The sequence below is a fragment of the Piliocolobus tephrosceles genome, chromosome 5 (assembly GCF_002776525.5).
Source record: "Piliocolobus tephrosceles isolate RC106 chromosome 5, ASM277652v3, whole genome shotgun sequence".
NCBI classification, from domain to species: Eukaryota; Metazoa; Chordata; class Mammalia; order Primates; family Cercopithecidae; genus Piliocolobus; species Piliocolobus tephrosceles.
The window spans coordinates 111,108,717-111,133,165 of NC_045438.1; the positions used below are offsets into that span (position 1 = coordinate 111,108,717).

General features: G+C 39.0%; 1 pseudogene; it reads left to right on the forward strand.

Annotated features, from left to right (window-relative positions):
- The first annotated feature begins 1,092 nt into the window (after positions 1 to 1,092).
- The window catches only part of LOC111549791, an 85,012-nt pseudogene continuing 61,655 nt past the window's right edge, over positions 1,093 to 24,449 (forward strand).

The following is a 24,449-nucleotide window of genomic DNA, read 5'->3' on the forward strand; positions in this document are numbered from 1 at the left end:
TTTATTTATTTATATATATATAAAATTTATCTCCTGTCCTCTTATCTGAGGAGGGTGGAAAAGGCCTCCTGGTGCACAAAGGTCCCTCTACCCTGTGTTTATTTTCTTTAAACCAAAGAATTCACTCATTTAGATTAAGAAATTAGCCCAATTATAGTACTAACAATCCCTGGGATGTTTTCTCCACTTAGCTGTTCTGTAGTGATATGCAAAATAATAGTTTGGGACTTCAAGGCCTGGATTTGATTCTCAACTCCATCACTTCCTAATGACATGATCTTGACAAGTTATTAACATCTCCATAAAATTTGCTTATCTATAAAATGAGGAAATAACATTCTACTCATAGTTATGTGACAACTAAAAGAAAAAAAAATACATGTAAAATTAGCCCATAGTAAGCACTTAGTAAATGCTAGCTTTTTAAAACAATAATAATAATGATAGTAACAATATGTACTGAGATATACACTGAAAAGTGTGAGATTCAACCCTACTTCCAAGCTGACAAGGGAGCCTGCCACAGTTTCATGGATGCTGGGAAAAGACACTAGACTATTAAGTCAGACAATGGGCTTTGTTAGAGAAGAGCCAGTAGCATGAGCACAGTTCCATTCATCCCCCAAAGTCCCACAAGGGTTGGATCAGAGTTAAGGCACTCTGAGCCTAGGACACTCAAATCTTATATAATGGGGCTGCAAGCAAACTTGCCCAACGTTTGTACTGAAGGTAAACATTATCCTTATTACACTAGTTAGTAAGCATGCATGCTCTGTGCTTCAGAGGAAGATACTATAACTTCTAGGGCTATTTACTATGCAAACATCCTTAAAAAAAATAGTCCAGAACAAAGATTATCAGTCTCTGTTCTCAACATGTGCAGGAAACAATCAATCCAGAGAATTACCTTCCAACAAAACTCAGCTCCTACTAGCAAGGACCTTACCATCTGCAGGAAAAGATAGATAAGTAAATTTTAAAACTGAGAGATGGGGAAATAGTGCTGTTTTAAAAATCACTAATATAATAAATGCATACAATTTTAAAATACCATATAACTATAAAAGACAGTGAAGTCATATATTTACTAACATGAAAATTGTTTATGATACATTGCTTGTTGCAGAAAGTGGTCTAAAAAGTAAGTATAGTATACTCCCATTCATATGTACAGGTAAATCGGACAAATCATTGACGTGGGATATTGCAAATAATCAACAGATAATTTCATTTATATAAAATATTAAACTTATGTAATATTTATAAATACTGTCCTGGAATGATATAAAGTCCAACATGCTGTGCACTTAAGAACTATGCACAAAAAGTTATCTTAAAAAGACAGGGAATCCAGGCAGTCTTCCTAGAGAAAGTAGTTATAAGTGGAATTTCAATGAGATGTAAAAAGTGGGAAGAGAATTTAAAGCAGAAGACAGTTGTGAACACACTGAACTTGGAATAGCATGATGGATTCATAAAATAGTATAAAACTATCCGTAAAACTACATATTGTCTGGAGTAACCAGGATAAAAGAGAAATACAAGAAAAAACAGTAGAAAGTAGGGCTAAAAAGGTAGACATGGGTCAGATAAAAGTAGCAGCCAATAATGTATTCTAAAAGGTGAGGAGGTGGTAGAAGGCATCTACCTCAGAGTTCTGCCTACAGCGGGTTCCACTCTGAGAGCCAAATTCGTTGCTGTGTACATGCAGCTGCTTGATGAAAAGGGATTGGACATAGAGCCTTTCCAGCACCCTCCATCCCTGAACTACATTCATCCAACAGGTACAGGATGCCTCCACTAGGATTACCCCTGGCACAACAGACTTGTCATGTCCAAAATGATATATATTACCTCCTCTGTCACTCAAATCAAAACCCAAAAGGGTCTTTCTAGAGTTCTTCCTAGAACTCCACTACTAGTTCTTCCTATTAGTGGAAGAGATTTTCTTACCACTTCTCCCCTCCACACCCCTCACCCCACACACAGGTCAGTCAGACACATTTTCTCTCCTCCATATCCACCACCACTGCCTTAGCTCAGTCTCTCACCATGCCTCCCTGGATGCTAGTAGTAGCCTCCCCCCAGGTCTCTTAGCCACCTTTCCCAAGCCCTCTAGTCTATATTCCACACTGCCACCAGAGTGGAAGTGCTAATTTGTTTGTTTCTCTCTTAAAAATCCTGTAATGGTTCACCAACATCCACAAGGTAAAGTCTATATTCTTTATCATGCCATACAAGCTCATTCATAATCTGGACCTTCCTACCTTTCCAGCCTTGCCCTGACTGCCACCCTTAAGCACTCCACAGTCATGACATTTGAAACCCTGTTCTTCTGATCTTTTTATTTTCTCACAGGCACAGCCTCTGCCAAGAAAGTCCTCTTTCCTTATGACACCCCCAGTTCTTTCCGTGGCAATCTAAGAAACTATTCACTTTTCAAGGCCTAGATGAAGCATCAACCCCTTAGGAATCCTCTCCTGATCAGTTAAGTGCTTCTTCCTGTGCAAGCATCTAGTGTCATAAGCAGCTAATAACTGATACATTACAAATATAGCAACTGAAACACTGCTTTAATTATATTTATATGTCTCTTTGATATAAATCTTTATTAGATTGTGAAACCCTTAAAGGTAGGGTAAGATCTTATTCTTTGCATCTTTATTGCTCACCACATAATGAAGACTTTATAAATGTTGGATAAATAATTGGCTAGATACATGGATGGATGGTTTCTAGTTATTTGTGTATATTAACACAACTCAAGTTGCTAAAAGAAATTTTACAACAGAAGAGGCTTTCAAAATGGAAATATACTTTCTTAGTTCTAGCGCCTCAGTGGCTTAATCTCTTCTTTTTAAACACACACACACACACACACACACACAGAGTAAGTTGTCTTAAAGGGAAGGTCTTGTTAGACAACACGCTTAGCACTCACTAAAGACACTAATCCTAATAAAGATTTAAAGAATATTTAGCTAACAACAATTCCATTTATCAAGTGCTTACAATGAGCCTTATATATCTTATCTTATACATAACAGCACCCTGTGAATTTGATACAACTCCCATTTTACAGATAAGGGAACTGCCTCTTAGAGCATATGAAGGACACACAGCTAAGGAAAGGACAAACTGGAATCTAAAACCATCAATCCCTGACACAAAGTCAATGGTCTGATCCCTGATAGAATTAAATTATCAAAATTTCCATTGTGCCAAAGAGATAAGATGTGACTTTCTCTTTAATAATTACGTAAACAGTTTCAGTATTTTCTTGGATGTGTTACAGATAGGATTTAACCAAGAGCTCTGCTATGAAAACAGCAGGAAGCAACAGCCAAAGTGGTCAATATGAAAATTCATTTTCATACAACACACAGTTTATACTGCCCCATTTATAGTTTTTTTTTTAAAAAGATGAATTTGCCAACAATAATCTGTAATATTTCTGCAGTGAATATGAATAAGACAGCAATGTTTCTGTTTTGGGCCATGTTTTCTTAAGTGTTTTCAAACAATCCAAAAACATTTCTACTAGGTTAGAGAACAGAATTGTCAGTTAATATTGTCATAACAGTTTTTCACTTTAAGAAACGATTTTTTTCTGTTTCCCTATCATAAGAAGGAAGCATACAAAAAATTCGAGCTTAGCTACACTGTGGAGAACCTTTTATATAGAATTTGGTTTGCTCAGCTTTGTCTCACATAACAGCTTAGAATATTGAAAAATATTCAAAACTCAAACTAAGAAGAAACATCTACACTTTACCTTTAAGGACGCTGTGATAGGCAGTCCCAGGATGGCCCTCGGTGCTCCTTGCCTCCTGGTATGTATAGTTCCTTCCCAATCCTCAGGGTTGATCTGTGTGACCAAAGGAATACAGAAGTTATAATATGCAACTTCAAAGTCTAGGTCATAAAACACATTTTGGTTCCTTTCTCTTTTTCTTTCTCTTAACTCACTCACTCTGGGAGAAGCTAGCTGCCATGACATGAGGCTAGCTGCCTCTCAAGCAGCCCTACGGAGAGATCAACATGTTAAGGGACTGAGGCTTCCTCCCAACAGCCAGTGAGGCACTGAGACTTCCAGCCAACAGTCATGCAAGCGAGCCACTATGCAATTGATCCTCTAGACCCAGTCAACATCTCAATAACTACAGCGCTTCTGGATATCTTGACTGCAATCACACAAGACGCTAAACCAAAGTCACCCAGCTTAGATACTCCCAAAACCTGACTCTTGAAAAAACTGTGTGAGAAAATAAAGATTTTTTTGTTTTAAGCTGCCAGATTTGGTGAAAGTTTGTCCGACAGCAATACATGCATAATAAAGACACTATTCAGAAGTCCCATACGACAATTCTGCTTGAATCCTATTGGTCAAAGATATAGCTTCCCAGCCACAATTTGATAAATGTTATTAATAGAATGGGAAAAGTAGTCTTTATTCTAGGTGGCCATGCATCGTGTTAAAAATAAGGACTTTTACTACCAAGGAAAAGGGGTAGAGGACAAGAGATATTAAAAGAGAAGTAGCAGCCTTTAGGAGATACACTGATAGCCCCCAATTAACCACACCTCCCAATATTCACACCCAATTAAAGTTTCCTCCCATGTGGGCTTGGCCATGTATTTGCCTTGATCAATGGAATCTTTGCAAACATGATACAAGCAGAGGCTTATACATCAGCTCACTCCCTCTTAAGAGTCTTACTGCCATCTGTAAAGAGGTACTAGCTATCCTGCTAAAGAAAGAGGCCATGTGACAAACCAAGGTGTCCCAACCAAGCTCTCAGCTGAATATGGCTGCATGAGTGATCCTAGTCAACTCAATGTGTGATAAAAAGAATCAATGTAGAACCACAAGAATCAATGTTGTTTGAAGACCCCAAATTTGGAGGTAGTTTGACACAAAATAAATAACTGAAATGCAACCCTATCACATGCAAAATACTTTACCTGGAAACTTGAAAAACTGTAAAGTGTTTCTAAAATAAAGGGCATTTTGATTCTGTCAGACAATAGGGTATCTGGTATCCTTGATTTCAATCAGATAAAGCCATTGACATCTAATTGAATCACACAATTAATGATTCTTACAATAGACTGAATTTTACAGATTATGGATATTAACATTCTTATACCATGGCTAACTAATGTTTGGACTTCCTCTAAAACGTCATTTCTTAAACCGTAGCTTGAGGTCCACTGATTGATTTCAGGGGCCACATGAAACAGATGCCTAACTATTTTGTTTTTAATTTTTTCTGAATAGTTTAAAACATAACTTCGTAATAAGTTTTTAATTTACAAGATATTAAGTTAAAGTATTGTTAACTCTAGATAACTTAGAATATCAGTACACTATTTGTACTATACATGGTCAGTTCATATACAATTCATGATTATTTCCATGCTAAGATATCTAGACTAGTTTTTATTTTAAAATAACTAAAGAGGGCCGGGCGTGGTGGCTCACGCCTTTAATCCCAGCACTTTGGAAGGCAGAGGCCGGCAAATCACAAGGTCAGAAGATCAAGACCATCCTGGCTAACACGGTGAAACCCCGTCTCTACTAAAAGAATACAAAAAAATTAGCCAGGTGTGGTGGCAGGCGCCTGTAGTCCCAGCTACTCAGGAGGCTGAGGCAGAAGAATGGTGTGAACCCGGGAGGCGGAGCTTGCAGTGAGCCAAGATCACGCTACTGCACTACAGCTTGGGTGACAGAGCAAGACACCATTTCAAAAAAACAAATAAATAAAGAGAACCTAAACTATCATTATATTATAGACAGATGATTTTTACAAATTTATGTTACAGACCCTAGCTGTAAATTGCCAAGAAAAATAATGTATAAAACTTCCATATTCTTAGATTTCACTTACATAGCTCAACATAAATTGAAAAAAAGTCTCAGTTGTTTTGGTGTTAAGAGACTTGTTTTCTAATAAAAATATGGGGCCAACAAAATTCAAAGGAGCACCTAATGTATGTCCATAATATATTAGAAAATGTGAATTTTTGTGAAAAGAAAGCTGGATTTTACTAAATCTTGGATTTGCCCCAACGTAAAAATCTTGTCTTGAAGTATTTGAAAAGAAACCCACATGACTGAAAAGCTCTCTCTGAAATCATGTATTCTGTTTTGCTATGTGGAGCAGAAAAATGTTAATGAAACAGTGTCCTTGTCAAATAATGTCCCTGACTCCATGAAGCAGGTCATGAATTATAGGCAGCTATGCCATTTGCCTACACCTGAATGAAACCATCCAGAGCTTTTAGTGCAGAAAAATCCTTGGTTCCTTACATAATACACACTGATTCGGTAAGATTGTTTTGGATGTTGTAAAGCCTATATTCAAAACAACAAAATAGTTTTTTGCCAAGAAAGTATCTGACTGGAAAAAAATCATGATAATCTGTCAGAGGCTGAGCCATTATTCCAATTTTCCTCCCTTGTTAAAGAAAGCAGCTTCACACATTACTGGGGTTTGTTTCTTCCAATAGCATCATACCCTGGTATCAAAGACTGCTAATATCCCTAAAAAATCCTCATATCGATCTCACTGAAAATCTTTAATATGAACAAATACAAGGCTTCTACTACACAGAAGTTCATTGATATTTAAGAAGATATAGTGTAAAGAGGCAACAGAACTGGATTTCAATCCCAAATTGCTCATTTACTAGTTGGGTGATCTTGAACAACTTCTGTAACTCCTCTTGAGTCTAGAGTTTTCCCATCCATACGGTGATAATTACATCTCCCTAAAAATGCATGGTAACAACCAAATATGATAAAATACAAATGGATCTAGCAATGTCTGGTATTCAAATGTTGGATTGCTTTAAACTGAATAAGCATCTCAAAACCTTTCTTGTTCCTTCTTCTAAGCCTCCAACTCTAAATTTTCCCAGTGGGCAAAGAGCTTTTCTCCTTAGGCCTCATTTCTAGTATCTACAGTGCTTCCAAGACTAGCAAAACAAAGTTTCTCCTAGAACCGCCTGACAAGAGGACCACTTCTCTCAAGGTCAGCCTATGGCTTCCGCCAAAAAACTACCAGTTACCTCTCTCCCCATCCAGAACACAGCACTATTTCCACTCACAGCCCACTCTATGCTCTTAACTCCTCCCTCACAGTATATTAGAAAGCCTATTCACTTAACAAGGCAAAGTTTTTCTCTGAGTTATGAACGGTTGTCTCCTCTAATGGGCAGAAATATTCCAACTCTACATCTGTCATTCTAATTTTTATTCAGTTAGCATCTGACATCTGCTAATCTAATCATCCTCTACGCATATGGATATTGGGCTATTATTACATTTAAGAAACGCAATGCTCATTTGAACGCTTACTTTACTTTAATAAGTGTTTTAAGGTAATTCATTACTCCATGTGCAGATTTTACAACCCACCATTTGACTATTGAGTAATTCTGTTGTTTTTCATTAGCATTCATTGAGTGTTTTATACTTTACCAAACACTTTCTAATATTGATTTGATCTTCACAAAAATCCTATGTGGCAGGTAAGCCAGATATTATTAGTCTCACTTTTTTTAGATGAGGGACAGAAAGTTTAGGTCAACTGGCTAAAGCCATGTGGCAATTCCATTGACAAATAAACTAAATCCTATGCCTTTTGGCTTAAAACCTGTAACTTTTCCACTGTAATATGCTGTCTTCCAGTGTCACTGAGTACTATCTTTTATCTAATTGGCAATAAAAATAGTCAAAACAAAAGGAAGCCTCTGAAGTCAGCATCAGGGTAAGTGTATCAAACCAAATGATTCAGCCAGGTGTAGCAGCTCACATCTGTAATTCCAGCACTTTGCAAAGCCAAGGTGGGAGGATTGCTTGAGACCAGGAGTTTGAGACCAACCTGGGCAACACCGTGAGACCCTGTCTCTATAAAACATAAATGAAGAAAATAGCTGGGTGTGGTGGTGCACACCTGTGATCCTAGCTACTCCGAAGACAGAAGTGGTAGGATAGCTTGAGCCTGGAAGGTCAAGGCTGCAGTGAGCTATGATTGTGCCACTGCACTTTAGCCTGGGAATCAGTGTGAGACTGTTTAAAAAAAAAAAAAAAGTTATTAAAGAAAGCAAACCTGTACCAAGAAATACTTTCTTTAATTTGTATTTAAAATGTTACATCCTTTATAAAAGTAAAAATGTAAAAAAAATTGTTTTTTAGGTTACAAAAATTATACATGGTAATTATAGGAAATATAAGAAAAACACAAATCACCTGGATGTTATTTTGAGTGTATTGGATACTTATTGAGCATTTTGAATATGCAAAAGATGTGAGGTGATTTATGTTTTTAAACCACCCGGGTGGCTGCTCTGTGGAGAATGGTGAAGAGCCTGAGTGGCAGAGAGAACCAGTTAGGGGACTACTGCAGATCCAGGAGAGAAATGAGGGAGGCCTGGACCAGGTAGGGGCACTATGGGTGCTAAAATATGACATCTAGAACTGGAACATCCTTTGAAGGTACAGCTGATGAAGCAGCTATGGGATGTAAGCAAAAGAAAGAAGCCAAGAATAATTTAGGATTTTGACCTGAGAAAAGGTTGGACAATGGGTATCATTTGGTCCAACAGAAGACAGAAAGAGAGTAGCAGATTTTTCAGAAAGAAGTTGAGAATTGTTTTGAATGTGTTAAGGTGGTGTATTAGTCCATTTTCACGCTGCTGATAAAGACATACCTGAGGCCGGGCGCGGTGGCTCAAGCCTGTAATCCCAGCACTTTGGGAGGCCGAGACAGGCGGATCACGAGGTCAGTAGATGGAGACCATCCTGGCTAACCCGGTGAAACCCCGTCTCTACTAAAAATACAAAAAACTAGCCGGGCGAGGTGGCGGGCGCCTGTAGTCCCAGCTACTCCGGAGGCTGAGGCAGGAGAATGGCGTGAACCTGGGAGGCGGAGCTTGCAGTGAGCTGAGATCTGGCCACTGCACTCCAGCCCCGGGCGACAGAGCAAGACTCCTTCTCAAAAAAAAAAAAAGACATACCTGAGACGGGGCAATTTACAAAAGAAAAACGTTTACTTGGACTTACAGTTCTACGTGGCTGGGGAAGCTTCACAATCATGGACGAGGGTAAGGAGGAGCAAATCCCATCTTAACATGGATGGCAGCAAGCAAAGAGAGACTGAGGAAGACGGGAAAAGCGGAAACCCGTAATAAAACCATCAGTTCTCGCGAGATTTATTTATTACGAGAACAGTGTAGGGGAACCCGCTCCCTTGATTCAGTGATCTCGCACCGGGTTTCTCCCTTAACACGTGGGAATTATGGAAGTACAATTCAAGATGCGATTTGCACGGGGACACACAGTCAAACCATATCAGGTGGCTATTCATGTGGACTGTCCAGTGGCCAGTTGGATGTATAAGCCAAGAAGGCAGGGGGGGTGGGGCGCAAGATAGAAATGTGGACCTTTATATCACACTATCTCACTGCACTAATGCAGCTTGAAATTTGTCTCAAACAGTGTGTGTGTGATCCAAATAGCTGAACAATCAACACAGTTATTTCAGTCACTCAGGTCAGTTTAAATCAACTCATTTAAATTAGTAGCCTGTGTGACTGAAAGTATCAAATTGATAATGCTACACTTGACCAAGCTTGGCAAAACTCATATGAATCCATTTCCCTCCCTAATAACAATTTTTCCTTTGATTATTGTAGGAAACCTTTCTTGACATTACTTGCTCCCACATGCTTTTTTGGTTTTTGTTTTGTTCTCTTCTGTTTTTTATAATTGAGTACATCCCCATATCTTTGTATTTATGAGGCACAGATAGTTGTTTAGACACATAAAACAATTATGTTCTATTTTTATTTTTAAATTGTTCATTTGAAGTAGCAATTGCATAATCATTAGCTGTCTGGTTTGATAATTGAAAATAATTTCTGAAGAACTAAGTACTTTTATCCTCTCAAGTCTGCAGCAATGATGGCTAAATCGAACAACCTGGAGAAAGGGTGTCCTCTTACATACATTGACAGGTAGATCGCCAAGACTTTTTTTTTTTTTTTTTTTTTTGTGAGACATTGTCTCGCTCTGGCTGGAGTGCAGGGATGCAATATCCGCTCACTGCAACCTCCGCCTCCCGGGTTGAAGCGATTCTCCTGCCTCAGCCTCCGGAATAACTAGGACTACAGGGATGTGCGCCACCACGCCCAGCGAATATTTTGTTTTGTTGTTGTTGTTGTTTCTTTTTTGAGATGGAGTCTCCTTCTGTTGCCCAGGCTGGAGTGGAGTGGCGTGAGCTCGGCTCACTGCAAGCTCCGCCTCCCGGGTTCCGCCATTCTCCTGGCTCAGCCTTCCAAGTACCTGGGACTACAGGCACCCGCCACCACACCCGGCTTTCTTTGTATTTTTAGTAGAGACGGGGTTTCACCCTGTTAGCCAGGATGGTCTCAATCTCCTGACCTCGTGATCCACCAGCCTCAGCCTCCCAAAGTGCTGGGATTACAGGTATGAGCCACTGTACCCGGCCCAAGACACTTTCTGATTGTAATTTAGCTTCCTATTTCATGCCTCAAAAGAATACACTAGACTGCAGGAGAGTTATAATTGTTACTGAAAATTATTACACTGATCTTCTGAAATATAATAAATAAATAAATAAATAACCAGACTTTTCACATGAGAAGTCAACATGCAAAAGAGATATAATAAGATTTGGAAGAAACAACGAAAAGAAAAAACTGAGAGAAGATAGACTCAAATGTGTAGCTTCTACATCACCAATTAGAAATAAGGACACCGATTCAACAACAGATAGTGGAGAAGAACAGCAAGGGTGCCTAACAGAAGATGAAGAGAAAATCAAATCACTTTTAAGTCTAAATGGACACCTTCCCCCACAGACACCTGTACTAAGGTAATGTCTTTGAAGAAGTGATGCACTGCCTTTTGTGGGTTAATAGCTACCTCCCTATGCCTTGTTGGGTTTTGATAGTATCAGAGTATCAGAAAAAGGGAAAAACAAATGGCATAGTAAAGTAGTAAAAGAGGCTCAGAGAGAAGTTGCTATACACAACACAGATTAGTGACAAGCCAGGCTATTAATGATCCAAAATTGCGTCCATGACAATTTTTTGTGATATGTACTATATGGTACGTACATTACGGTAGGTAGCTAAGTGCTTTGCACACATTTCCTCATTCCTCCTCAATCTTATGAGACAAGTACCACCACCCTTTTAGGTTAATTTTCTAAATGGTGTAGAAAAAGGGCACACAACAGAGCTGCTTGTAGGCACCAATCATCGGCAAACCCAACTTGAACACTAGGGGAAAAGAAAGTATGTTTGATTCATACAAGCAACCTGTGTTCACATAGGGTTATGGTGTAGCTGTTTCAGGGCAACTGGAAATGGGACTGGGAAGTTGGAGAACTCTGCCACTTCTCTCTGCTTTTCTATGTGGGCTGTGCTCCCTCTTTCTTCAAAGTGACTTCCTCCTCATGGTGGGAAACAGAGCTGCCAGCAGCTGCTAGCTCAGGTGTCCCAACTTCGCTACCTGAGAGAGATACTCTCTTCCTAAACCTGGACCACTTCACTAGCCAGGGTATACTGCCCTGATCGGCTCAACCCTGTAGACGTCTCTAACCTCTCTATCCATCATGGCCTGAAGGGCAAGAGAGAAGCACACACAGGCCCCTTGGGTGATCTTGGTGCTCTAGACCACCACAGATGGTGTGCAATACACCATCCTAAGAAATGAAATCTCCTTCCAGGCAAAGCGAAAGGGAAGAAGCAGAACATTCAAGGGAAAAAAATAGAACCTCACTGCCTAACTGCATAAGTTTAGTTCCAGAATATCCATAAGAGATTAATCTGTTCTATGTGATACCGGAACCCAGAAAATAAAACAGTTCAGATTTTGATTTATCTTCACCTGTGAAGCAGTGCCTCCATGCATAAAACAATCCTTTTCCCCAAATATTAGGAAATGTAAGGTAGAGGTTTTAACCTTTGGGGTCCCAGTTCTCCTTAAGAATTTGAAAGGGCCACTGGGCCAGTGATTGAACTATTATCTCTGAACTTTAAAACCCCTAGCTTTGTGATGCTGCACATCACACTTCTGCTTCACTAGCTGTCACTGTCAGGGTTCACCAAGAGGTGGCACTTTGGGGTAACGGCAAGACTCAAGGAGGAAGAAGGGTCCTGTTTCTTCCTGTAGGTGAACTGTCTGCTGTGGCTCCTGTACTTCCATCCTCAAGATGCCAGTCTGTTTTGGAGGCTTCAGTTGAGTCCAGTGTGAAGAGACTCCAGCACTCGTAACAAGCACCGGCACGTCCCCTCAGAGCCCTTCACATCAGCTGCCTGGTGTTCTTTCTAAGAAGTCCCAACACCATATGAGCAGGGGCTCCTTAGAAAGCTGAGTTTCAGGTCTGTGGGGCCCCCTCCCCATGTTTTTAAATTGTAATGATTCCAGACTCCCTTTTGTGTTTTTTTCAACTCTGGGAGTAGCAGTAGCTTCCTGCAAATACTACCTTTGTGACCACTTATAAGTCACACCGACTATTTTTCCAGAAATAATTTAATAGAAAGAATTGTTAACTAAGGTCAAAATTGTAACAAGGTAACTGAACAAGCAAAAAGAGAATTCTGTCTCCTAAATAGACGTTATGGACATATCCCCAGAAATATGCACCTATTACATACATACACTCCACATAAAAATTGTAATGTGTTCATTAGTACGCTAAAATTTACCTAGAGCCAACTATAAACTCCATGAATCCAAAACTAAAACCTTTGTTTGATCTCTTGACCTTCAGAACATGATTGATGCAGAGGTTAGAGATACCTACAGGGTTGAGCCAATCAGGGCAGCATACCCTGGCCAGTGAAGTGGTCCAGGTTTAGGAAGAGAGTATCTCTCTCAGGTGGTGAAGTTGGGACGCGTGAACTAGCAGCTGCTGGCAGCCCTGTTTCCCACCATGAGGAGGAGGCCACTTTGCAGGAAGAGGGAGTGGAGCCCACATAGTGAGAAAAGCAGAGAGAAGTAGCAGAGTTCTCCAACTTCCCAGTCCTATTTTCAGTTGCCCTGAAACAGCTGCAGCATCACCCTATGTGAACACAGGTTGCTTGTGTGAATCAAACATACTTTCTTTTCCCCTCACACTTATTCAAGTTGGTTTTGCCGACGATTGGTACCTAAAAGCAGCTCTGTTATGCACTCTTTTTCTATACCATTTGGAAAACTAACCTAAAAAGGTGGTGGTATTTATCTCTTAAGATTGGGGAGGAATGAGGAAATGTGTGTAAAGCACTTAGCATGGTACCTACCATGCTGGGTCTGATGCAGGGCACTTCAATAATGGTTCTTAGAAAACAATTTGAGAGTGCCCTGAGTTCTAGGTACTGGTCATTTAACAGTCTGGTTTCATAAGTAAATGCATTTATCTGGATTCCATGCTGTTTCCCAAAAGGTAGCCTTGGCATTTCAAGTGAGATGTCACATTAAAAGACTGTACATTCACTGGTGAAAAAAGTGAAATGGTTAATAAATTATGATCCTGAAGGAGACTTTTATGATCTTGAAGAGCTCATTTTCTATCATAGTCTATTTAGTCTATTTTCTGAATAGCTTTGAGAACTACTTTTTTTAATAGACTTTTTTTAAGTCTATTCTTGTAATGTTTTTCAACCTTTATTTTGGCAGGTTCAAATGAATTAAGTTCCCTTGGGTTTAAGTAGACTCAAGACAAAGGCTGATATTAAGATCTTCTAGAAAATTGTGGGCCAGTGTCATGTGACAAGCATCATCTTTTTCTTCCAACAGGGAGAACTCCAAGATGAAATGCAGATTGCCCAAAAAGTAGGCAAGATGATCTCCTGGGGCACAGAAAGAACTTTTAGAACTTCTATTTACATTCACATTTCGTCTCATGCTTTTTAAATTTATATTTTTGAGCATGTTTTATAATGTACATAATTTATTAGTTTGATAAAAACATGTAATATTTTATAAATAAAAATAAAAATTTTGATATCTAGGCTGTAAGTACATTCTTGAAGCTTTTTTAAGAGGGATACACTTTAAAAAATTTTTGGAGACCACTGCTGTAGTGATAAAGAACCATATGCTTCGGAACGAGAATCAGTGAACTTTGCCTACAGGCCAAATCTGACCTATCTATGTATGGCCCTTCAAGCTGCAAATGAAAAAATAAAAAAGTATATATAACAGAGACTGTATGTGGTCCACAAAGACTAAAATATTTACTGTCTTCCCTTTACAGAAAAAGTTTGCTGAGTTGTGCTTTGGAATAAGCTCACACAAAACACATTCAAAATTCTTTGAAAGGATGAGGGAGATTCCTCTTCTACTTTGTTAATGAAATTTGTACAAATGAGAAGGGAAAGTGGGTGTAAGTTCATAGGTTGGTACTTGTGATCCAACTATGGATGTTACAGATACCAAAAATAATTATTTAAACAGGGATGAAAAGTCAAGGGCAAGAGCAACAGTAAATACATTGAAAACTTCTTTAAGAATGATGACGACTCTTGAGGGTGGCCTATTACACTGACCCAAAGGGTCTCACAAATCAGCTTCATTTTATGAAAAAGAAGCAAATAAACAAGGAATAAGTTGACTCTAGGAGTTTTATGTCAATAGCTATGGCTATAAAATTTCATAATAACCGATGCTTAACAGGTGATTCTGAATCACCAAAATTAGGAAAAATTGTTTCCAGTTTTCTCCTATTAAGGAGTGAGAAATACATTTTAGTAGCATTTATGCCACAGAAAGGGGCTGAAATAAATATTCTTAAACTTACAGGTTAATTCACATCCAAGAAACTATGCTCCATAAAATGACTTGATACCTAACTGACCAACTCTTGGTAATATAAAGATGGAAACAGAAGCTTAAAGCCAAAATGCTGAGAGCCAATTCATTGAAAATGCTCCCCATAGTACCTGTTAATGAAGAAGAAGAAATTAAAATATATGGTAATTAGGCTACCTGTGTTAGGGCTGATAAGACTTTCCAGTAGGCCTATTAACTATGACATGTTAATTCTGTTCTATTTTAGAGTTCACTAAATATGTTATTCACATTGTCTGAAATCTGGAAGCTGAGAATGTATCTGTCCTTTGACCACTGGATCAAGTAGAATTAACCTTTTTAAGTTTAAATATAAATGTCTAATAAAAAGCAAACACCAACTAGAGTCTGTTACTGCCAGGACAGAAAGTTTTTATTGCTCACAGAAGTACCATATTAGAACATGAACAGCCTGAACACGTATAATGTCTGTGGCAGACACTGCCAGTCAACTAGCCAGTGTCTATTCCACCTTCTTCCTTTTTAGCAGAATTTTTATTTTGTTTGGGGAAACTGTGTACCTAACTAAAAATGTCCAATCTCCCAGCTAAGAGTATCTATGTAACCCAGAATTTGGCAGTTAGTATATGAATGAAGTCCCTGAGAAGGGCTTTCACTCCAAAATAATAGTAAAGACTTGGAATCAACCCAAATGTCCATCAGTGACAGACTGGATTAAGAAAATGTGGCACATATACACCATGGAATACTATGCAGCCATAAAAAAGGAGGAGTTTGTGTCCTTTGTAGGGACATGGATGCAGCTGGAAACCATCATTCTCAGCAAACTATCGCAAGAACAGAAAACCAAATACCACATGTTCTCACTCATAGGGTGGGACTGAACAATGAGATCACTTGGACACAGGAAGGGGAGCATCACACACTGGGGCCTGCTGTGGGGTGGGGGGAGTGGGGAGGGATAGCATTAGGAGATATACCTAATGTAAATGACGAGTTAATGGATGCAGCACACCAACATGGCACATGTATACATATGTAACAAACCTGCACGTTATGCACATGTACCCTAGAACTTAAAGTATAAAAAAAAAAAAAAAAAAAAAAACACAAAGCTTGCAAGTAGAAGGTTTTTGGGTGCTTCCACTCTCTTCCTTCCTGGAAAGTAGATTTAGGCCTAGAGAAACAGCAACCATTTGCAACTGTAATGACAAGAGCCACATTTTAAGGAAGGCAGTGCAAGCCTATCTCTGGCAGCATTAGTAAGCAACCAAACCGGCTCTTGGGTATCTATTTCTGGCCTTGTACTTATGCAAGGCGGAAAAAGTATTCTTTTAAGCTACTGATAGCCAAGTTTTCTGGCACTCTCAGCCTAATTCCATCCTAACTTTTACAATGTGATTATTTCTGTTTAGTGCTAAGTGCTTGAAGTACACTATGTAACTTAATTATTTCAATAGCTCTACAAAGAGGAAAATATTCTCCACTTTACAGGGAATAATAGTTAAATAACTCACCCAAGATGACCCAATTAGTATGCAGCAAAATTCAAATTCAAATTCAGATCTGATGGTCTCTATCATTTCTTCCTCAGTGTTAAACCCAGTGCATTATACATCAATGATTGCTCAATAACAATTTTGTTAACAGACAGCTATAGAAGCTAGAGAGAATGTCACTCTCCTGATCAGACAGCAGATTTATTTAGTCTCTTCAGGATAATAAAGTCTCCCTGCCTTCTTCAGGGGGTATTTGCTCACATTCCAAGGTAATACAGATAATGTTTACCTAGAGAGCAAAGATTGGACAGGTTTACCAGCAGCCCCTTACCAGCTTGAGGGTTTTCTAAACTCAGGGTTTCTCAGCAGTGACGCATATCCTATGTGTACAATATTTTCCTGGGCCCACGTGTGCACCAACCCTATGTGACTTACAGAGCAAAGGAAACTGATACAAACATTAAGCTCCTGCATAAACTATTTAATACATTTGGGCTAATTTTCTCTTTTCCAAAGAAATGCATGGACGTGTTAGAAGTCATACCAGATCTCATTGTCCTTGCTGCTTAAAATCTCCTCGACCACTGGACAATAGGCAGGCAGCAATCCAGCTGAAATAACTCTTTTTGGCCCAAAAAGATGCTGTTGAAAGAATCAACTACCTAATATTTAAGTGCCTCAAACTATTTTTTAAAAGATGTAATTATTCCAAAACGGTAATTCTTAACCTTTTAGTATTTGTCACACTTTTTTGAATTCTAGAATTTTGGCAGTGTACTTGAAAGAGACTAAACACCAAAATCATCATCAAAGTCATTAACAATAACATGAAAATCATGTGACATCTCACAATTTCCATAAAAGCTTCCCTAGTTATGGCTTCATGCATTCCCTTGCAGCCTTTCTGCACTGTGTGGCTGTTCGAATACAACTGTCTTCTGCTCTGACCTTAGTCGCTTATATTCTGGTACAAATGTTCTCACATGCTCTTTCTTTAATGATAGTTATATATTAACTAAAGTGCATCACACAATCCATTTAATCTATGTCATATGTTACAGAGTTCTGAGTGACAATATTCAGTTGATGCAAAGAAAAAACTGTCATATATTGATGAAAGTTTTGTATCATGTGACTCGGTGAAGAGATATGGTTATACCTCTGTACCCCAGTACGCCGGTTATGAACCATATCCTGGGACCCTGTATAGAACATCAATATTGACTAAACACTCGCTGTGTGCAGAGTGATATTCATGATATTCTGACACAGTGGAGGATTATGACAGATATTTTTAAATGGTCCCTACTATCAAAGATATATTTTGAAAAATGGGACATATGTATGTGAAACATCCAAGAACACATCTATAAACAATAATTACAAAAGCCAATTAACACAATGGGCATAAACCTTAGTCTACAATCCAGGTACACAAAAAACATTGAATTTCTTTATTACCTTTAAACAAACCTAAATTCAACTCCACGTACCCAGCCTACTAAGTTTCCTTTCCCTTAAAAATGCACAGAGATTGTGTGTGTTACAGAATCAAAGGTAGAGAAGAACAGACTTATCCCACCCTACCCCCAATCCATACTCATGGGTCTTCACTAATCACTGTTGAGATTCTCATAGTCATGACTGAGATTAGTCCTCATGTCTGGGGCTCTGCAGATCCCAGGGACACGGGAATCTTTGGCAAGGCTGAAAAGACCCTGTGCCCAAAGGGAAGCCTCCCTCCATGAACTAGGCAGTCGTCTTCAAGAAAACTCTCCATCCACTTAGAAAGTTAGTTTCCAAGAGAGAATGCCAAGGAACATGCCAGCTGTCAACACCAACTCCTTTCCCCTTCCTTGTCAGGAAGAAGATCCTCTCTCTCTCTTTCTCTCTCTCTTTCTCTCTCTCTCTCTCTCCCCTCTCCCTCACACTTTCTCCTTCTCTTACATTGTCTTTATTCATCATTTTACTTGTACAATTAGCATAATCTGTTATAACTACAACACTTAATGTAGTGTTTATTATGTATCTGGCACTGTTCTAGTGCTTTATTGTATTTATTATTTTCATCCTTATGCAACGCTCTAAGATATCACTATTATTATTCCCATATCACAGTTGAGAAAACTAAGGCATGGAAAGGTGATTTTGTTCAAGGTCACATAACTGGCAAAACTAGCTGATTGCTAGTAAAAACATGAGGAGACACTGACCTCAAGAAGCTTCTTTTTTCAGTATCCCTTGTTAGCACAATGCTGTGGAGACCATTTCACAGAATGTGAACCATACACAAAGGTAGGGCATGAATATGTTCTGGCTTTCCTCTTTCTTAAAGCCATAAATTAGGTTCAGCCAAATTTTAAACATCATTCTAAAAACCTTACAGAGTTGAAGTTTTCTTGCACTGGTTTTTAAACTTAAAACTGGTTTAGGTTTTGAATAACAGCATCAGGCATAAAAGGTTTAACTTGATACTTCAAAAACAAAGAACTTTCAAGTGTGTGAATTTATTACTCAGTTCTATCTGGATTTGAGACAGCTGGATAGTAACCCTATGGTGATGAGTTCTACCAATATTAATTTGTGTTTTTTTAGGAGGTAGGGTCAAGAATCCTTAGATCACAAATCCTTCATCCTGACCCTAAGATTTCAGGTCCACAGTCCACAGGAAATTTCAAATAACATTCAAGTGAGAAGCAATCTCCTGGATTCTCACAAAGTACTTCTTAGCGGGTTCCTGCCCTCCTGGGACAGTGAAAAGCTGGAAATAATAAAGTCTCACTCTTTCTTTTTCTTTGTCTTTCTCTTTCTTTCCTTCTCTCTCTCTCTCTCCCTCTCTCTCTCTCTCCTTCCCCCCCTTTTCTTCTTTGTCTCTCTCTCTCTCTCTCTCTCTCTCTCTCTCAGGAGTTTTAAAAGCCAAGGCCAAATCAGTATACTCCTAATGCTATGTTTCTAGAAAATGAGATTTCTGAGAAATCTAGAATTTGTTCCCACCTAAATGAACATTGTGAAAAATCAAGGCTTAGTTTTCTTCTGACCAGTTACCCAATATAATCAAATGTGAAAGTGATATAAATTTTCTGTGACTTATTTTTCTTTTTCCTGATAGTAACATGAAGCAGCTTTCATTTTTAAAGGAGAATCACAAAGTCTGATGGGTATTTCAAAAAGAAAAACAATAACAATTGATTCACTCTCTCAAAGCCTGTCATGAAACAGCTGAGTCCTGGCACCACCACCAACAAACAACAAATGTGCCAAAGACAGCAAGATGCATTTGGGAGATAAAGCACAGCTTCCTTCATGCCAAAGCACCCACTTGAACAGATGAAAAGAGGGCATGAATACTGCTGGAAGAAGACAGATGCTGAGAAGGAGTAGTGATGCCCCAGCACTGGGCAGTAATTGAGAATGTGGTTTTGTTCCACGCCCTCTGAGACAGGGCAGCTGTGATGTATCTTTTGACATTGCCACTTGGAGCCAAGTCATCTTTCTCATTAGGCTCTTTAAATGCCACCTGGCCGTGCTGAGAAATCTTCTGCAACACAAAGAAGTATTTTAGTGTTCCCTGAAGAAACATGTAGAAAAAGCTAAACAAAGACAACATTCACTAACACATTGCAAAACCCTAAACTGCCACTGGTACATTATCCTTCAGTGTTATCACAAATTATGGTAGCTATATCTTAAAATCTAATTGCAAATCACAGAATACATTGGCAGTTTTTCTCTTACATCATTGCTTGGAGAATTATTCATGGGCTGAGCCTAACTATGCCTGAAACTGTGTCCTGAATGGCATCTTTTAACTCAAATCGAGAATTTGGTGGCAGGCCTCTCAGTACCCAGATGTGGAGCAGCCAGAATGTTTCAATCCATCTCCAATCTATTACCATAAGTCATTCAGAAAGCTTCTAAGAAAAGCTATCCAGAGCAATGGTGTGAGCTTCTTAGGCCATGAAAGGTTACTTACTACAGAGTCCCTGACCCCATCTCTACCTCCTTGGCCACCTTATTTCACTGTTCTAGATAAGAGAGAAGAGAACAGAAGAGGAAAAAAAAAAAAAACATTAAGACCAGAGATAACAAAGGTTGAAGTGATTGCTGTTAATATATCCACTGACAGTGAAAAGCAGAGAAATGCTAATTATTTAACAATTTAGCAATGCTATCTCCTTATTTAGACGTATACCACATTAAGGAGAAACTTGGCAAGGTGGCTCATGTCTACAATCCCAGAACTCTGGGAGGCCAAGGCAGGTGGATTTCTTAAGCCCAGGAGTTTGGGACCAGCCCGGGCAACATAGTGAGACCCTATTTCTACAAAAAAACTTTAAAATATGCTGGACGTGGTGACACACTTCTGTAACCCCAGCTAGCTGTGACTATTCCACTATACTCCAGCTTGGATAACAGAGTAAGACCCTGTCTTAAAAAAAAAAAAAAAAAAAGAAAAGAAAAGAAAAGAAAAGAAAAGAAAAGAAATTTGACCAAATAATTTCCACCTTGATTGCAATGATTATCAATCCTAAAAGCAAGGACCACTTGGACACAACCTAATATCGAATAACAGGGAGATCTGTAAACACATTCTGAACCTTTGTTATAAGGCTTCTGTGATTTTATATCACTTAGGACAGCAGCGCTCACATTGTGGTCTATAGATCTGCATGGATTCCTTGAGATCCTTTCAGGGTAATCATTTGGTCAAAACTAATTTCATGCTAAGAAGAAGCTATTTGCCTTTTTCACTAAGGTGATATTACACTATTGCAAAAGCAATAACGAGGACACCTGCTGGCACCTAAACCTAAATCAGTCATTTCATTCATTACCCTGTACCACACACTAGCAGTGGCTGGGGCAAAGGAGGAGGGACAGCCAGTGTTAGTTAAGGGTGATCTTGATGAATGCCTTAAAAGTATTAATTTTATTAAATCTCAACCCTTGAATTCATTCCTTTTTAAAATATTTCACGTAATATACATAAAGCCCTTCTGCTTCTTACCAAAGTACAATAGTCAACCCAAGGAAAAGCATGTATGTGAGTGCTTAAGTTGTGAAGTTAACTAGCTGACTGGACATTTCAGTCAACACAGAATGCAGTAGTCTTGGGAAGATAATAGGCTATTCACTCATTCAATTAGTATTTCTTGAGTTTAATGTTCTCCTTAATCTATATTAGACATCAGCTCTCTTTCAAAGTTGAATGATACATTGGTTGGTTTTCAATCATTCTTTTTTAATAACAGCTTTATTGATATACAACACATATACTGTACAATTTACAAATTGTGCACCATTTAATAGTTTTTAATATATTCACAGAATGGTGCAACCATTACAATAATCAGCTTTATAACATTGTCATCACCTCAGAATGAAACCCCCATACTCAGCAGTCACTCCCCATTTCTTTCCAACTTCCTCCGCTCTGGAAAATCACTAATGTATGTTTTCATTTCTCATGAATACATACATGGTGGTGAAATTGCTAGGTCATACAGTAACTCTATGTTTGACCTTTTGAGGAGCTACTAGGCTGTGTTCCAAAGCTGCCATACAATCACTCTTAAAAGTTTTAGGTAGTAATCCATTCACTAATTTAGGAAATATTTATTGAAAACCTAGTATGCCCAAATTCATATGCTAGTTATTAGTGAAATAAAAGAAAACAAAGCAGAGACTCTACTATAGTGGAGAGTATAACCTAGTAGACAGAGAGACAAAATCATAACTTTGTGGATGAGTGCAATGATAGGGAAAGTTCAGGTGCCAAGGAGTATGTGGTAAAGGGACTTGACCTATTTAGAAGGCTGGTGAGATCTCCCTGAGAAAACAATGTTTATGCTGAGACCCAAGTAAAGGGATAACCAGAATTAACTTGGCAATGGAAGGGGAAAGTGTTTAGTACAAAGGAACAAACTCATTTAAGACCTGAGGGAGCATGTCTGAGAAACCAAGAGAAATTCAGTGTGACTGGAAACTGTATAATGTGCAAGACAAGAGGGTAAACATTGAGTCTGGAGAAGTACAGATACCACTGAACGGGTTTTAATAGGACAATAACACTATTTGATTTGTATTCTAAAAGAAGACACTTGTTCCTGGCTGGAGAAAGGACTGGAAAGAAGCAAAACTAGAGCTTGAAACCAGCCCAGAGTTTATAGACAAAGCTAGTCAAGAAGTTGTGGTGGCCTGAACTACAGTGTCAGTACAGTTGTGAATCCAAAGGAAATCAAAAAATGCTTAGAGTAGAATTAATGGGACTTCGTGATTGATTGGATATGAAGGACAGTAAAAGGGAAAGGACCAAAATAGATTTTCTATTCAGGTACTGGGTGGATGTTAATGCCATTTGCTAAGCCCAGGCCACAGGGGAATATGCCAAATCATGGTCCACAGGAAAATTTCCTGTGTACTCACTAAATGCAAGACACTGGGCTAGAGGTCTGAGTATACAAAAAAATAAGGACACTGTAGGCAGAATAATGTCTCCCCTTAAAATGTCCCTGAAACCTGCAAATAAATGACCTTATATGATGTGAAGAAACAAGTTAACACAGTAGTCTTAAATTGCTATCCTTGAAAAGGCCTACTTCTAGGATTGGCCCTTGGATAGTATCTGGGAATTTAGACTTTAGAGGGTTCCCACTATTAACGGATAAGGGTTGCTCACTGTGCCTAAAATGTTTTGGCAAACAATACAGTTTATGCTGAATGTCTCCTTTGCTTTTGGGAGTCTGGGATTTTAGTACATGATAGATAGAAGTTGCCTATATGACCAGCCCTAGTAAAAACCATGGACACTAAGTCTCTAATGACTTGCTTCAGTTAACATTTTACATGTGTTGTCACAACCCATTGCTGGAAGAATTGAGCACATCCTTGGTGATTCCATTGAGAGAGGACCTTAGAAACCTTGTGCACAATTTCTTCCAGACTTTGCCCAAGGGCCTTTCTCTTGATTGGCTTCTATTTGTTTTGGGTGTTTTTTTGCCATAATAAATCATAGCTGCGAGTATGACTATATGCTGAATCCTGTGAGTCCTCCCAGCAAAGAATTAAACTTGGGAGTGTTCTTGGGGATGCCCAACACACAGAGCAAAAGGGATTTTGCAGACATGAATAAATGCTTTGAGATGGGGACATTATCTTGGATTATGTGGGCAGCCCAATGTAATCAAAGTAAAGGTCAGAGTGATGTGGTTGCTGATTTTGAAGATGGAGGACTATGTCATGAGCCAAGGGTTGCAGGTGGCCTCCAGAAGCTGGAAAAGCTAAGGAGATAGATTCTTTGCTCAAGCCTCCAGAATGAATCCTGCTGACACTATGATTATAGCTTAGTGAAACCCATTTTTGGACTGAGGTAAACTAGTAAATTTGTGGTATTTTAAGACACTAAGTTTGTGGTAATTTCTTTTTTATTTTTTTTATTTTTTTTTAGCAACGGAATTTTGTTCTATCACTCAGGCTGAAGTGCGGCAGTGCAATAATAGTTCACTGCAACCTCTAACTCCAGGGCTCAAGCGATCCTCCCACCTGAACCTCCCGAGTAGTTAGGATTACAGGTGTGTGCCACCACACTCCACTAATTTTTTTATTTTTTGTAGAGATGAGATCTCATTATGCAGCCCAAGCTGGTCTCAAACTCCTGGGCTCAAGTGAGCCTCCTGCCTTGGCCTCCTAAAGTGCTGGGACTATGGGAATGAGCCACCACTCCTGGCCTGTGGTAATTTCTTATAGTAGCAATAGGAAAGTAATACAGGTGACCTCCTGAACCATTAATTTTGGGGATGAGACAAATACATAAACATGCAATACTTTCCAAAGATTTCAGTGACAAACTGACTATTGTGTTCTTTCTTTTTTTCTTTTCTTTTCTTTTCTTTTCTTTTCCCCTTCCTTCCTTCCTTCCTTCCTTCCTTCCTTCCTTCCTTCCTTCCTTCTGTTTTGTTCTGTCACCCAGGCTGGAGTGCAGTGGTGCAATCTTGACTCACTGCAACCTCTGCCTCCCAGGTTCAAGCAATTCTCCTGCCTCAGCCTCTCGAGTGGCTGAGATTACAGGCACCCACCACCATGCCTGGCTAATTTTTTGTATTTTTAGTAGAGATGGGGTT